Source organism: Uloborus diversus, chromosome 10, assembly GCF_026930045.1.
Source record: "Uloborus diversus isolate 005 chromosome 10, Udiv.v.3.1, whole genome shotgun sequence".
NCBI lineage: Eukaryota > Metazoa > Arthropoda > Arachnida > Araneae > Uloboridae > Uloborus > Uloborus diversus.
In genome coordinates, this window is record NC_072740.1 from 18,677,739 (window position 1) to 18,692,151 (window position 14,413).

General features: G+C 32.7%; 1 protein-coding gene across 1 annotated transcript in view; it reads left to right on the top strand.

Annotated features, from left to right (window-relative positions):
- The first annotated feature begins 11,311 nt into the window (after nt 1-11,311).
- LOC129231773 (U-scoloptoxin(11)-Ssd2a-like) overlaps nt 11,312-14,413 on the top strand; it is a 35,542-nt gene continuing 32,440 nt past the window's right edge. Inside the window, exon 1 of the mRNA XM_054866138.1 lies at nt 11,312-11,335. The gene's annotated coding sequence lies outside the window, so the exon portion shown is untranslated. The remainder of the gene's footprint in view (nt 11,336-14,413) is intronic.

Below are 14,413 nucleotides of genomic sequence, written 5' to 3' on the forward strand. Positions count from 1 at the left end.
GTGAGGGGCCTCTTAAAACACAAACACAGACAGAATAATAGCACTAAGGACTCACTAAGACAAAGGATTAATACATCAGAAACAACATTTAAGCTAGAGGAAATGTCTAGTGTAGTGTTTCTTGAAGTCTTTTAAATTCCGACAATTTCTCAGAGTACTTTCCTATAATTCTTTTTTAAAGAAGAATATAGACGTAAAAGATAGTTTAGTATGCTCTAAAAATATCGCTAAAAGAAAAAAGAAAAAAAGTCAGCAAAAAAGAAATTTATTAAGTAAATAAATACAGGAAAACAAAAATTTTAAAGTAGGGTATTGATATCAGAAAATGTGCTTGTCGGTTTGTCCGTCGGTCAGTGTATCATCTGTTGATCCCACGTAATAACTTTTGAGAAAATTGTTGTATTCAAACAATTTTTTCCCATTAGAAAGATCTGGGCCACTATAACTCACCTTTTTTCACTTTTTGCTTAGATCAACTTTTCGTTCACTTTTGAACAGTTACAAAATGTTTTCGCTCAGCGCTTACAGGCTGATAAGATACATAATTTTCAAACTAAAAGGTGGCTTTGCTTCAAACAATCTTTATTAAAAAGAGTTTTTGCCAAAGAATATGTACAAAAAAAAAACTGATTTTTTTTCTTCTAAGGTTATTTTTGAGCAGTTTAAAAGTTTTAACATTGACGCCTACAGAAGAAATTTAAAACTGTTTTTTTAAGAAACTAACAATGCAAAAATATATATATATATATATATATTTTCTAGAGTCATTCCAGGTCAAGTGATCCCCACCCAACCATCTCTGATTTGGATGAAATTTTATAAACTATCCTATGCACATTTTCAGCATCCAAGATTTATATTCTAAGGATCTAGGCCTCCCCCCCCCCCCCGAGTGCTGCAAAATGTCGTATCAGCTTTGGGAAATGAATTTATATGTGAAGGCTCAGGTTGAAAACATTTTTTCACGTTGGAGGCCTAAAATTTTCGGAGCTTAAAATACTTTTGGTTTGGAGCTTAAAGTACTTATAGTACTTTTAATATGTTCTAGTATTTTTGTGAGTTTGAGTTCATTAGTTTTTGGGTAGCACGCGTATAAACTCTTGACAAAGCACCATGAAGAAATTTGTCCCTGGATTTTTGGATGTCATAAATTCCGAACTAAAATAATTCAAAAGCTCGTTGAGTAGGATGTGTACACTTCGTAATTCGATTGTCAACATACTTGTTTTTAATGGGTGACAGTTGCAGAGCTTAAATATTGATTTTGTAAATGATATTGTCATCCAATGTGCGTAGCTATCAAAACCCTTCACAAGAAAAATAGCCTGTTTTGAATGAGCTTGTGGTGTAGTGAGCTACCGCTCAAGTTTGTCAGCTTTAACTGCCTTTTCGTTAGTATCATTAGAAAAAACGTATTTTTCCCTATCAAAATTAGCTTTTACTTTGATGGTGTTCTATCATATAAGGATGAAAAAAAATCGCTTGAAATACTGCTAAGGATTCAGAAAATTTTAAGACGCTGTAAGCTTAAAATTTTGGGAGCTTAAAGTACTTTTGATGTTGTCAATACGTTCTAGTATTTTTTTGAGCTTTAGTTTTTGTGTAGCACGCATGTAAGCTCTTGACAAAGTACGGTGGGGAAATTTTTTACTGGATTTTAGGATGTCATCAAATCAGAACAATAATAATTCAAAAGCTCATACTTCGTTATCAAATTTTTTGTTTTTGATGTACCACAGTTGCAGAACCTATATATTGATTTTGTAAAAAATATTGTCTTCTAAACTGGCCATCAAAATCCTTAAAATGAAAAATTGCCTGTTTTCAATGCGCTGTAGCCATTGAAGTTTTTTATCTTCAATCGTCTTTTCATTAATAACATTAGAAACAACATATTTTTTCCGATTAAAAAACGATTTCCTTTCATTAGTATTCTTTCAGACAAGGATGAAAAACAAATGAACTTGGAATACTGCTTGTCGTCACGAGAAAAGCTCACTCTACAATTTATAACGGATGGTGATTTCTATGGAAACGGGTTTATTGTGATTTTACAATTGCTAACAGCCAGAATTTTTTTTATTTTTCTCTAAGTTTGCAAATTTTTATGATAGAAACAGAAAAAATATCTCGGTTTGGAAACAGACAAATACAACAGACAAAACAAATGAGTAGAAAGGAGCCATTTTTGGGTCTAATTCGAATAAAAAAAGAACTATTCATCGAATATTTTTCGAATGTGTCTGTAAACCTTACCAGCACTAACCAACGCAAACTGCGGTAATTTCAACGAAATCGGAACAAATTTGCGAGTTCACCCCGGACACACACACATTTGGAGTTGGTGCTTTATGTAAATTCGACTTTTATGACTGCATGCGCTTTTATACTGATTTTTGTGGTGTAATATTGCTCACACAACTATTTAAAAGTAAATTTAACTTGAATTATTACATTTTGCTCTGGCAACATACATTGATAAATCTAGCATTATTCAGCACACATTTTCAATGGAAAATGCAGATACGTACGATAACAGAGTTTCAAAGAGTTCTTCATTCAGATCCGTCATTTCAAACTTTTCCAGAAGGGGACAATGGGCTTACGCTCAATGCATATTGCTTCGAAAAACATCAACGCTTTTCCTCAGGATTAAAATATAATTTTCCTTTTTTGTGCATTTTTTGTTTGTAATCATTTATTACCGCACTCATTACGGAGCGTCCAATTTGCTGTCAATAAGATCATTTATCTGTCAACAAATGTGTCGAGATCTACCTCCAAAATGTTTGTTTACTGGAAAAAATATTTAAAAAATAAAACTAACAGTATAATAACCGAACAGCACATAAAGAAAAACTAGCACAACATTCATTATATATATGACATATGTATTCTATACAAATAAATAAATCATTGATAATTTTCATAATTTCCATTAGAAAGGCGAAATGTGTAATATAAGTTAAAAAGATCTTAGAAAGACCTTCAGGATGCAAATTTGCAAAGCGAGAACTATGTGTAATTAGCTTTTTTTTTTTGGTAAATAAGAAAAACGTAGAAGCACTGCGCATTGTACACTGGAATAATTGATATTTCGTCAATCTTCCCTGTGTTCTTCATTTTATTGCTTTTCAAGCTCAGACAACCCGTAATTAAATCGTAAACTTTTAAAACCGATGTGAACATTTTCTAGTTGAAGTAGTAGCGTTGCTTTTAGTAAATTATATTAATCTAAGTGCAATAAAACGTCTGAGAAGTATTTTATGAACATTTGAGAATATCTTCTTTAGTACCGAAAAAGGTAAGTTCAGAAAACATTGCTCTTAATTACTAACCCGTGGATGTCCACCATGGCACAAACTTAGCAGCTGAAGTTTTTAAGGGAGATGTTTATAGGAGTATTTTTTTTTTTTGGAGAGTTTCTCGTTCTTGGATGCTTAGTATTTAGAAGTAGCACATCAGGGGTGTCTATCATGCCGCCATTGAAATTTTCAGAGGGGGGGGGGGGGGGATTTAGAGGGTTTTCTTTGTTTTCCTTTTTTTTGGGGGGGGGGATTGTTGTTGTTGGTTGATTTTGTAGTACTTGGTAGGTGCGCCATCACTCTTGAAACGTATTAAACTTACTCACTTATTATCACTCTTGAAACAGTTTAAAAACCAATAGAAATTTCTAACGCTATCGAGACATTAACCGTTAACAGGAAATGATTCAAACACTTCAATGAAAAAGCAAAAAAAAAAAAAAAGATGTTAGACTGAGAGAGTTTTTTTTCCCGCTAGCCTATTCTGTTATAATCTACGAAGTACAAGAATCATTTTTATTAAGGTTCCCACTTGTTGATTATTGATAATCGAGTACTCAAGAAAATAATGATAGATATGTTTAGTAGCGTTTTGAATGATGGAAATTCCACGACAGTAACAGTAAACTGAAACTAAACGACAGTAACGGTAACTAAAAAGCAATAAATATACTTTTAAACACTGTTAACTATGTTTGAAAGTCCTAAAAGCTACTAAGTGATCAAAAGCTGTACTTACTTGTTATTTTCGAGATTAATCCGTGAAAAGTTGTGTTTTAATCCAATAGTGTATTCATTCAATGTGAAAGTCACATAGATGCATCCTATCATTTGTCCGCCATACTGAAGTGGTTGAATGTACGTTTGAGGCCAAAGCGCATGCGCAACGAGTCATTCTGCGATTGCCTGCTGTTTTGGCTCCTCTGCTCTATTTCCTGGCCAGCATGGCACCCTTGGGCACCATGCTTTCATCTTAGAGGGGCACCATGCTTTCATCACCTTCACTCGTCTGGAACCCCTGGTTATAACAGTGTATCTAACAGTACACATGACCATTTTCAATTAGTCTTTACATAGTTTTATTTATTATATAGTATCTGCAAAAGGTGGAACAAAATGAATTTCGAGAAAAAACATCAACGTATTTTTTTCTTTAGAATTTTTTTACGTTTCACTTTTTCACTCTTTTTCATGTTCTTAGACTAACAATAGCGTCTTAAAAACGAGTAAATTTCGAAGTCAGTGGACCCTTAGTACAAGATTATATAATGGGCCATTCCACAGAAAAATGCACATTTTGTCTCGCACGTGATAGCTTATAAATTTAAAAAAAAAATCAAAAGGCTAATGAACAAAATTTTGTTTATTTCCTTTTAAAATGATTACTTTTTAGTGAAATAGTATATGAGTTATCACGTAAGGGACAATATGGTGGCTTTTTCATGGAATTGCCTAGCTAAATCCTTACATTTTGAAGTTAAGAATAATGGGCCAACTTGTACGGTTAAAGAAACTCAAGAACATCATGTATTTTAGAACTATCAATAAACTGTATAAACCTGATTACTTAACATTGAAAATAAATCTGATGTGGCACTACTCGACTTCCGTGTACGTCTAAATGATCAATGTTTTCAGTACAGTCGATTCCCGACTTACGCGAGGGATGTGTTCCAAGACGCCTCGCGTAAGTCGAAATTTCGCGTTGTAGAAAAGGGTATGCGTAAAAACTTTTACAAATATACCAAATTATTTTAAACACTTATAAACCCCCACCTCAAACTGTTTTAAACTATTCCCTAACAATACATTACCATTTCTTGCACCAAGAATGGAATTTTTATTACTATTTTTTTTTTTTAATCTGTTTTATTCCACATAAAATACTGTTACGATGCAAAATCAATGATCAATGGGAGAGAGGGACATAAAATAAACTAGTACGGTACGCACAGTATACTAATAAAATAATGCACTATAATTGTACTGTACTGTGGATCCAGTAATGATATTTGTAACTTTAAGGGAAAAAAAAAAGATGATGATGATTTATGCTACATGATCAAATCGTTATTCTAATATATTTTTAAAAACAGTTGCTTCGCAAGTTTTTTCTATAACGTTTCCACATCTACGGCAACACCGCTCTTCCTGGTTTCTTTAATTCACGACACAAAAGCAACTTCCATTTTCATCATTTTTGCGTTTTGCTTAGACATTACTCGGCGAACTTTTACGGATTTCCTTTTCTTGACTTATAAATATGCGTGCGTATGGAAGATTCACTCACACCTAATTATCGTGATACCTTACTTTAGACGAAACAGCGCTCTTAGGTGTCATTATATTTCATCAATTTTCGCATTTAGAACGAAAAAAATAAATGGAAAGTGAGAAGTAGTTATTTGTATGTACTAACAAAGTGGTGTTTTCTTGTACTTGTACGCTGTGGAAACTTCCGCTGTCAAAGATGCTAAAGGGGTGAAGGTCCATTTGCGAAAAAAATATTTTTTGCAGTCAATAACTAAGTCGATACTTACGCACCGCGATTCCCTTCCGAAAATTTTCGTGTTGCTGGCAAGAAATTCGCGTTTGGCCCAAAATTCTTTACAGGTGAAAAAAATCGCGTTACAGCCATTTCGCGTAAGTCGAATCGCATTGTAGCGGGAGTCGACTGTAACTCAAAATTTTCAGCTTTCAGAAAATTGGCGGAATTATTTTTTCTTGAAAGCACTATTTTTTAACAGAGAAACTCAATTCGAATCCAGATATTTCTTTAACTTCATTGCAAAAGAACTTTAAAGCTGATTGGACCCGAAGTCATCTCTGATAGGATCTCGTTATTATTGAAGGATTTGGGATATCAGTTCCAAAGAGGATTTTATCTTCCCTCCATATCTTCTTGTTATAGGTAAAACTTTAAAAAGGAGAAATGATCACTAAGTATTATAAACAAAAATTTCAAAAATACACTATGTACCGAAAAATCATGAACAAATCACGCACAAAGAATTTTTTGAGCAAACATCCCCTAATTTTAAAACAGCAATTTTTGATTAAAAAAGTCTCTTCCTCAATTTCATATTAAGTAATAATTCTTACAGAAAAAATGACAAGTTATGTTTAGAATCTTTTTACTTCCTTTTTACAAAAAAGGAAGTATTGTACTCGCGAAAATTTTTTACTCAAAATTCGGCCTTAATTTTCATTTTGCTTTCACCCCCAAATTAATGTTGAGTTTTTATTTCAACCAGACCACACGCGTATAAGTGCCTAAGAACGTATAAACACCCGAAATATCCATTTTGCCATTCCCCGAGTTAATTACAACGACTTTTCTCGTGACATCCGTATGTACGTATGTATGTACGTATGTGCGGATGTGCGTATATATATCGCATAACTCAAGAACGGTAAGTCCTAGAAAGTTGAAATTTGGTACGTAGACTCCTAGTGGGATCTAGTTGCGCACCTCCCCTTTTGGTTGCAGTCGGGTGTTTCTAAAGGGGTCTTTTGCCCCTTTTTGGGGGGAAATCATTGTTGATTTCGATGTATACTCAAGTGGTGTTATAATTTGGCGGATACTTGGCGATCTATCGCCAGTCTTTTAGTCGCCAACGTGGCGACAAATTTGGCAATTTTTTTTATTTTTTAAATCTTGTTTCAGTTTGGCCACTGTTGGTGATATTTAGACAGTAAACTATTGAATCACGTTAAAAATGTCAATAATGGGAAAATGACATTAAAATTGGAGTAAAAGGAAGTCATGTGATGCACACATTAGCTCGTTTCTAAATGTTTTTAGATGATTTTGGAACAAAGACATTTTGATGCAAAACTTGTTTGTTAAAACTGTTACTTAAAAATATAGGTAAACATTAAAATTTCACGTTTGATGTGTTTCAGTTTCTTATTTCTCCTAAAACCGATATTATTGAGTAAATAACATTGTTTATTGATTTCCCCTTAACGTTTCTCACTGTACTGGCTCTGTAATTGGTAAATAACGTGTCGGTGATATATATAGGAAGAGTAGACATTAGGTCCAGCGCTTTCGTGTTGCCATAGGTAGATACCGAGTCGTGCTTTATGTGTAACCGAGCATTGCTTTATGTGTTTTTTAAAAGTATATTATTTGTTTTTACTTACCGCAGAAGCATCTTTTTCATTTTTGGCCACTTGTTCTTTTTTTTTTTCCTTTTTTCGTTCTATGTACATATTTGCAAACGATAAAATCTTTTCGCATCTTATTGATTCTTTATTTTTTTGCAGACGATAATTTTTTCTGCAACCTTTTTCTTTCTTTTTGTAAAACGTTAGTTGAATCAGGTTTTGTTGAAAAGGCGTAAGTCAATGTACGACCGAAGTTGACTTACGCCTTTTTAACAAATAGGGATTCAACTACGTGTGTTAATATGCAGTTAGAAGGTTTAAATGAAATCATTAGTGCTTTAAATAAGTAAAATTTCGATTCGCTTTGTTTTTTTCCTTTCTTTTTTTTTTCAAACATTATTTTCCAAGGGGATTTTTGAGGATTGTTGTTATTATTCTTATATCAATTTATGTAATTTTATTTATTTTTGAAGCGTTATTTCACATTTTGCTTTACTTACTGAACTACGCTAATCGTGACTGGTGCACGTCAAATCTGTCATGACCTCAAAGTCCTCCAAGCTTCCATTTCAATTCAACATCTCTGGACGTGCTGGAACAAATTTTAAAAAAGTAAGAAATTTCAAGTATTTCACTTTGCCTCAAATTTCCCTACAAATAGGCTCTCTGTTTAAGAACGCTCTATTTAACAACTTTCTCTATTTAAAAACGGCTTTTCACGGTCCCAGATGGTCCTTTATAGTTTTAAAAGCATTCTCCTTAAGGACGCTTTCTATTTAAGGACGATTTTTTGTGGTTCCTTGAAAGTCGTTGAGCAGAGAGCCAACTGACATAATTTCCGAAAATAATAGTAAACGGCTACACGAAATTATTTCAAAATGTGAGCTTCTGATTTTTAAAGCTAAAGCATACTGAGATTTTCGGTTAAAGAAAAAAATTGCAACTACTTTAATGCTTAAATTAACTAAACCCTTACGGAAAAAAAAAGGTCGTTTTCGGAAACAGCTTCAGCAAATATGAGTCATTAGAATGAAGCTACTGTCGCATTTTATGAATCATCAACACATATTTAGTTTACCGTTAATAAGCATTTAAACGATAGACATGGAAGATTGTGCGTACTAATTGTATTAGCGCGAATTAATTGTGAACAATTATGTCTCCTTCATGTCTGTTACTTTTACGGAAGGAAACGAATGAATTACTGCTTTGTATTTTCTAGTCGTGAAACTTCGCTTGGGAAGAGGTAAATAAAGAATAAGCAAATGCCTAGCATAGCCCCTATTGTATAATGTACATGATAGTATCAGGCACTGTGATTCTACACCTTATTCTTTTTCTATTCGGTTGTTATAGTTGCAATAAATGCTTCGCCAGATCGTCATTTTTTTTTTCCTTTTTGCCTGATCGTAATGAATATAATATTTTTAACGATTTCAATATTTTTTAGGATGGCAATGGACGGATATATACTCTATGTATATTTAAAAAACATCAAAATTCATACGCATAAATACAAGTAAATACATATGAGGCAGTGAGAAGCAAAGGGATGTAAGCGGCAAGATTAAAACTTTGGAAATAACCAGTACAAATGGTAAGTGAACCTCTCCTCTGTCTTGGGGCAAGAGATAGTACTAGTAGCCCTGGTAGGTGCTGTTATACAGCAGGATTTCGGAAAACTTTCCAATGAAAGTCTACCTAGGGTCTTATCTTTAAATGCGCTTTACACAAAACTTGAAAATATCCACTTACATCCCTTTGCTTCTCACTACCTCCCCATATGGGGGTTTTTTTTCCTAATCCAGAATTCCAAAATCCAATAAACTTTCATTGAAAAATAATCCAATTTGCTAACTTGATGAAAAAGTAAGGTAAAAGATTTTTTTTTAAAGTGAAATCATAAGATTATAAAATCTAATTCGGCTATAGAATATCTTGAATGTTTGAAGAGATCTAGGGTTCTGAATACTTAGAATTTTTTTTAATGTTCAGAACAAACTTTCCAAAGCTTTAGTGATACATTTTGTATTATTTATTCACCTTATACATTCATTGAAATCAAACGAATAAAAGAAAAAGTCATTTTATTAATTGTGAAAATATTTTACGTTCAGTTCATTTTTCATGTTCATTTTTTTGAAAAATTCTCGGTATTCTTGGGAACATTGACGCACCCAGAGGGGGGAGGGTGCAAAAGGGCATATGCAATCCCCATGATTTGTTCTCAAAATTGAAATTGTTCAGGATTTTTTTTTTTAGTTTACTTATAGCTCGAATTAAAAATCATTAAAATTTTCATGCAAATATGCACTAAAAGCCAAAAAGATATGTAAATATATTATATAAGCTATTTACACAGAAAATGATATGTTCAATAGTTACATTTATTACAATAAATCATGTGCCTTTTATCCCTAAATATCGTTTCTAAAAATAAAGATATTCTTTCAACTTCTACAGATGTTATTGGAAAGTGCGTGAAGAATTTCACTTTGTCCTGCATCCTTATTTTTTTCTCTTCTTTCGCATATTAAGTTATAATTCCACCTTGTGTCAAATCTTTTTAAAAAAACAACTTTTCAAAGCTATACTTTTACTATTTCAAACGCATTTATAGTGAAAATTGAGTAACTATTGTAAAGAAAGGCATTATAGTTTTGCAACGCAAAAATCTCAGTTGCTCAGACTTACTAAACGCGTCTTAAACTCAAATTCTGGATCTCGGAATGAATCTTTTTTTCCCTTGTGGACTTCCTGAAGGGAAGCATTCATTTCCACGAAATGGTTTTCCACATGTGTTGCACGATTTTTCTTTACTTATGATAATTATAAAAAAAAATTAGCAACATTTTCTTCAGTTAAAAAATCTAAAACAACCTGAAAAATAAGCATACCCCCCCCCCCTAATTTTGTGGAATTATATGCAACTAACGTCAAATGAAGCAAAAATATGGAACAGCATATGCATTATATGTTTGTGTGTAAACCGGAATCTAACTGTGATCCTATTTTCCATAAGTTATTGATTTTGATTTTTTTCAAAGATTAATTTAACTGATACTGGTAAACAGAAATTTTATTATTCATAGTATGTTTCTCATTTTTCTTGAATTGTATTTATTTTTAAAATTTTTAAACTTGATTAAACTGACATCAATCCTTGAAGAAATTTCAATAAAGCAAATATTATTAGCGTAAGCTTTAGTCTTTTCCAAGTGGTAATGTAAAACTGAAAAATTGACTTCTTTTGTTGCAATGACAATATACCCCCCCCCCCCCATTGATTTCGGGGAAAGGCACTGCTTCAGGGTAACTTTGGATTTTGTTTCTTTAAAAACAGTTATTCCAGTTGCCCTAATTGTTGTACAAGTTCCCAACATCCTTGTCAAGTTTTTTTAAGAGTTTTTATGCCCCGCAAAAAAAAAAATTGAAATACAAAGTCAGAAATTTATTCATACAGATATTAGCAATGTTAAGATTCTAAAATTAAAACTCGGTTTTTACGGCTTGAAACTGGTAAAAATTTAAAGAAAAAAAACGTACCAGAATTTCCTGCTACCTAAGTATCTCCTGGGCCGTGTTTTTAAGAAGCCAACCTAAAATGTCGATTTGTATAAGGAGTATACATACAATTATACAAACACAAATACTATTGGTTTTATTTATTTAGAATATTTACATTTATTTTCCAACTAAGTTTTGTTAACTTTTTCTCTAATTATGTCCTACACATAAAAAATCGAGTTGTATTGATTTCTTTGAAAGAGCGACAATAGCAAAGTCGCACTGAGAGAGCATATGACGTCAGAAATTAAATCCTCCAATCATAAGTTCCTTCCGTGGTCTCTGAGCACCCCCACACGATCAAGTCCCACTTTCGGAGAGAACGTTCCGACGCAAAATCCAACTTAGCGGTAAGGAGAAATTTATATAGAAATTTCTTAATTTTAACTTACATTTTCTTAACATAATCATATAGTATAAAATGAAAAGTAAAATTTGTCAATTAAAAAATAGGCACTTTCTATTCATGAAATACCATTAACTTTATTTATTTACTTATTTATTGCCTTTTTAATTAAGTCACTTCCAATTAATCACGGCTTAGTATTAATATAATTTTTTTTAGTACCATTAATTTTACTATCTGTAATAAAAATACTTAAATGATAATTTGAAAATTTCCAAAACTCTTGGGGGAAAACTAATGCAAAGATACAACCAATCCTGATTTTGGGATTTGTTTAAACTTCGTAATTCATGTCTTGCTTAAATTCTGTTAACGCTGGTTTAAACATTAATCAAACAGTGAAATAGGCTTTGAACTAGTAACTAGCAAATTTTCTTAGTATTTTTCAGATGCTTTTCTGCTAACCGTGAAAACTTTTAAAGAAATGTGTGACAAATAACAAACAGAATAAAACAAATAATTGCGGATATGAAATACCCAGAAGCAAAGGGGTAAAAGTGACGAAATTTAAAAAATGGAGAAAGTAGGGGAATGTGGGGCAAAGTGAAATGGTGAAATATTTGCTCTGTTTTTACCACCTATCTTTTAATATTTTAATCACGTAGTACCTCATTCAGTCTATTTTTGTCAGAAAAAAGTTAACTGTGAAGATCTAGTATATGATAATGCAAACATTTTAAAGAATTGATACTAGGACTGGGCGTTATCAGAATTTTAATACCGCGATATATCGCTCTCCAAATATATTTTCGATATATCGATACGTTCTTGGGGGGGGGGGGGGGTGCAAAGGTTATAGTTCAAAACATATTATGTCGAAAAAATCAAAACACATTTCCAAATATAATAAATACAATTATTTCTCTAATTCAAAACTTTCTTGGAGGGGGGGGGAGGAGGGCGTGTAAATGGTATTGCTCAATGCATGAAAAAAGTGCTTCCGCAAGGAAAAAGTTTTAAACATTCAATTAAATATTTTGTTTAAATCTTTCAATTTGAGCAGTCTCAATAATTTGAATGTACTTTGAACTACATTTCGTATTGCCGTCTTAAATAGTTTTTTTTTTGTCATTTAATAGCTCTTGCTTTAAGACTTTTTACTTCTTAGTTGCGTAACATTAAATACAATACTAGTAATAAATCTTTAAAGAATGCAGCTATAAATTTTTGAAACTATCACACCATACACCCATTAAGCACACAGAACAATGAAATATACCTTTAATTTATGTGTCACTAGCTGCATTACCCGACGTTGCACGGTCTAGCTCGAAAATAAAAGTTTCGTCTAGTGGCACATGTTTAACAATCAGGTTTTAAAAAGAAGGGGAAAAAATAGCACAAACATTTCCCATCAATATGTAGAAAACACAATTTTATGACTCAAAATTTAAATTTAGACATCATTGGATTTTTTCGTAATCATTCCGGATTTTCTGGTGAAACCCCCCAAGGTAGTCCGCATACACCCCATTTTGATGAAAAAAAAACTTATGTGAATTCTTGAGATCAAAGGACCCCGCTGCGCCATGTTTGGAAAAAAATCCAACGAAAACTCGATTTGCTTAAGGAAAACCCCTTGTGGGGTGTATTCGCACCCTCCCCCCCTTTCCTCACGGTTAGGTGAAAATCCCTATGACAATTCCTGACCATCCAAGAACCACTGAGCTAAATTTGGCAAAGATCCGACGAAAACTGTGGATTTGTATAAAGAAATGCTCTGTGGGAGGGAGGATGGCCCCCATTGCAAACGAAAACTACCCTAAGTGATTTCTTTAGCATCAAAGGACCTCTCTGCCATGTTTGGCAAAAATCTGACGTAAACTATGAATTTGCATTAATAAAATCATTATTTGGTGAATTAAAATATATAATACATTTAAAACTATTGTTTTTTAACGATACACACATATTTTAATATTGTTTTTAAAAATGCAATTAATTTTTCTTCAACAGATCCAATCCAAAATCCATATTATTAGGTAAATCAATTATCTCATCAATGTCATTATTTGTCAAGCAATTTAACTGATAAACGAATAAGAAAATTTCTTCACTTTTTCAATTCCGGTATTTGATAAAGACTCTTAAACTGTCAAAAAATACCAAACAAAAGAGCTGCAATGAACTACCGACGTAACGTAAAACCATAAGTATGCTCGGATTCGCTTTGCTATAATAATTACGTCTTTTAAATCCGTGAATGCGTAGAACTTACATAAAAACCCTATTTTTGCGCATTCATCTCAGAAGTTCCGTCAACTCGTATGAGCCGCTTGTTTGATGAAACTAAGAAGTTTCAGTTTTGTCCTATTCGGGGTTGCCAGCGAAGCGAAATTTCGTCAGATCGTTTCAATGGTGCCGTGTGTTATGAAGGGCGTTAATATTTTCCCTCTTAATTTCGGAATTAAAATTATATTCGTTCAGAACTGAAAAAGATGAGTTGCGCTCCCTCTAGTGCGATAAATGTGCGACATAAGTATTCTTATTGGGATTTTTTTTTTTTAAATAAAAATAATTCTGTTCAGTATTTTTCTCAAACATTTTATTCAGCTCATTATCAATGGTTTATGTTGAATTTGAACTATGAATCGTGTTGATACCTCAATTGGTTAATTTTTAATTGTTGCATTAGGATGCTTTCTTAACCAATACACGTTCACTTTTATGGGCCCACGAGAGGCCATGTCAGCTTTGTCAGAAAGAGAGCGGTGGTCCTTGGAAAGACCCCGCTCTGAATAGTAGTAGTATAAGTTTTTAAAACTTTATAGGGGGAGGGGATCCGGAGACCAAACTGACAAAGGAGCCCACATTTCCCTTCGGCGGCCTTGTGAATTTTTCCCTTTTACTATAATTAAAAATTAAATAAGAGTTTGAAGAATGCATAAAATATCATGAAATTTCAAACACTCACCCATCACACAGAGCTAAGAAAGATTGTCATTATTTATTATAGAAAGAAAGTTAGTATTTTAATTTCTCCGTAATTAAGTCCCGTATTTTCTTTTCAAACGATATGTCA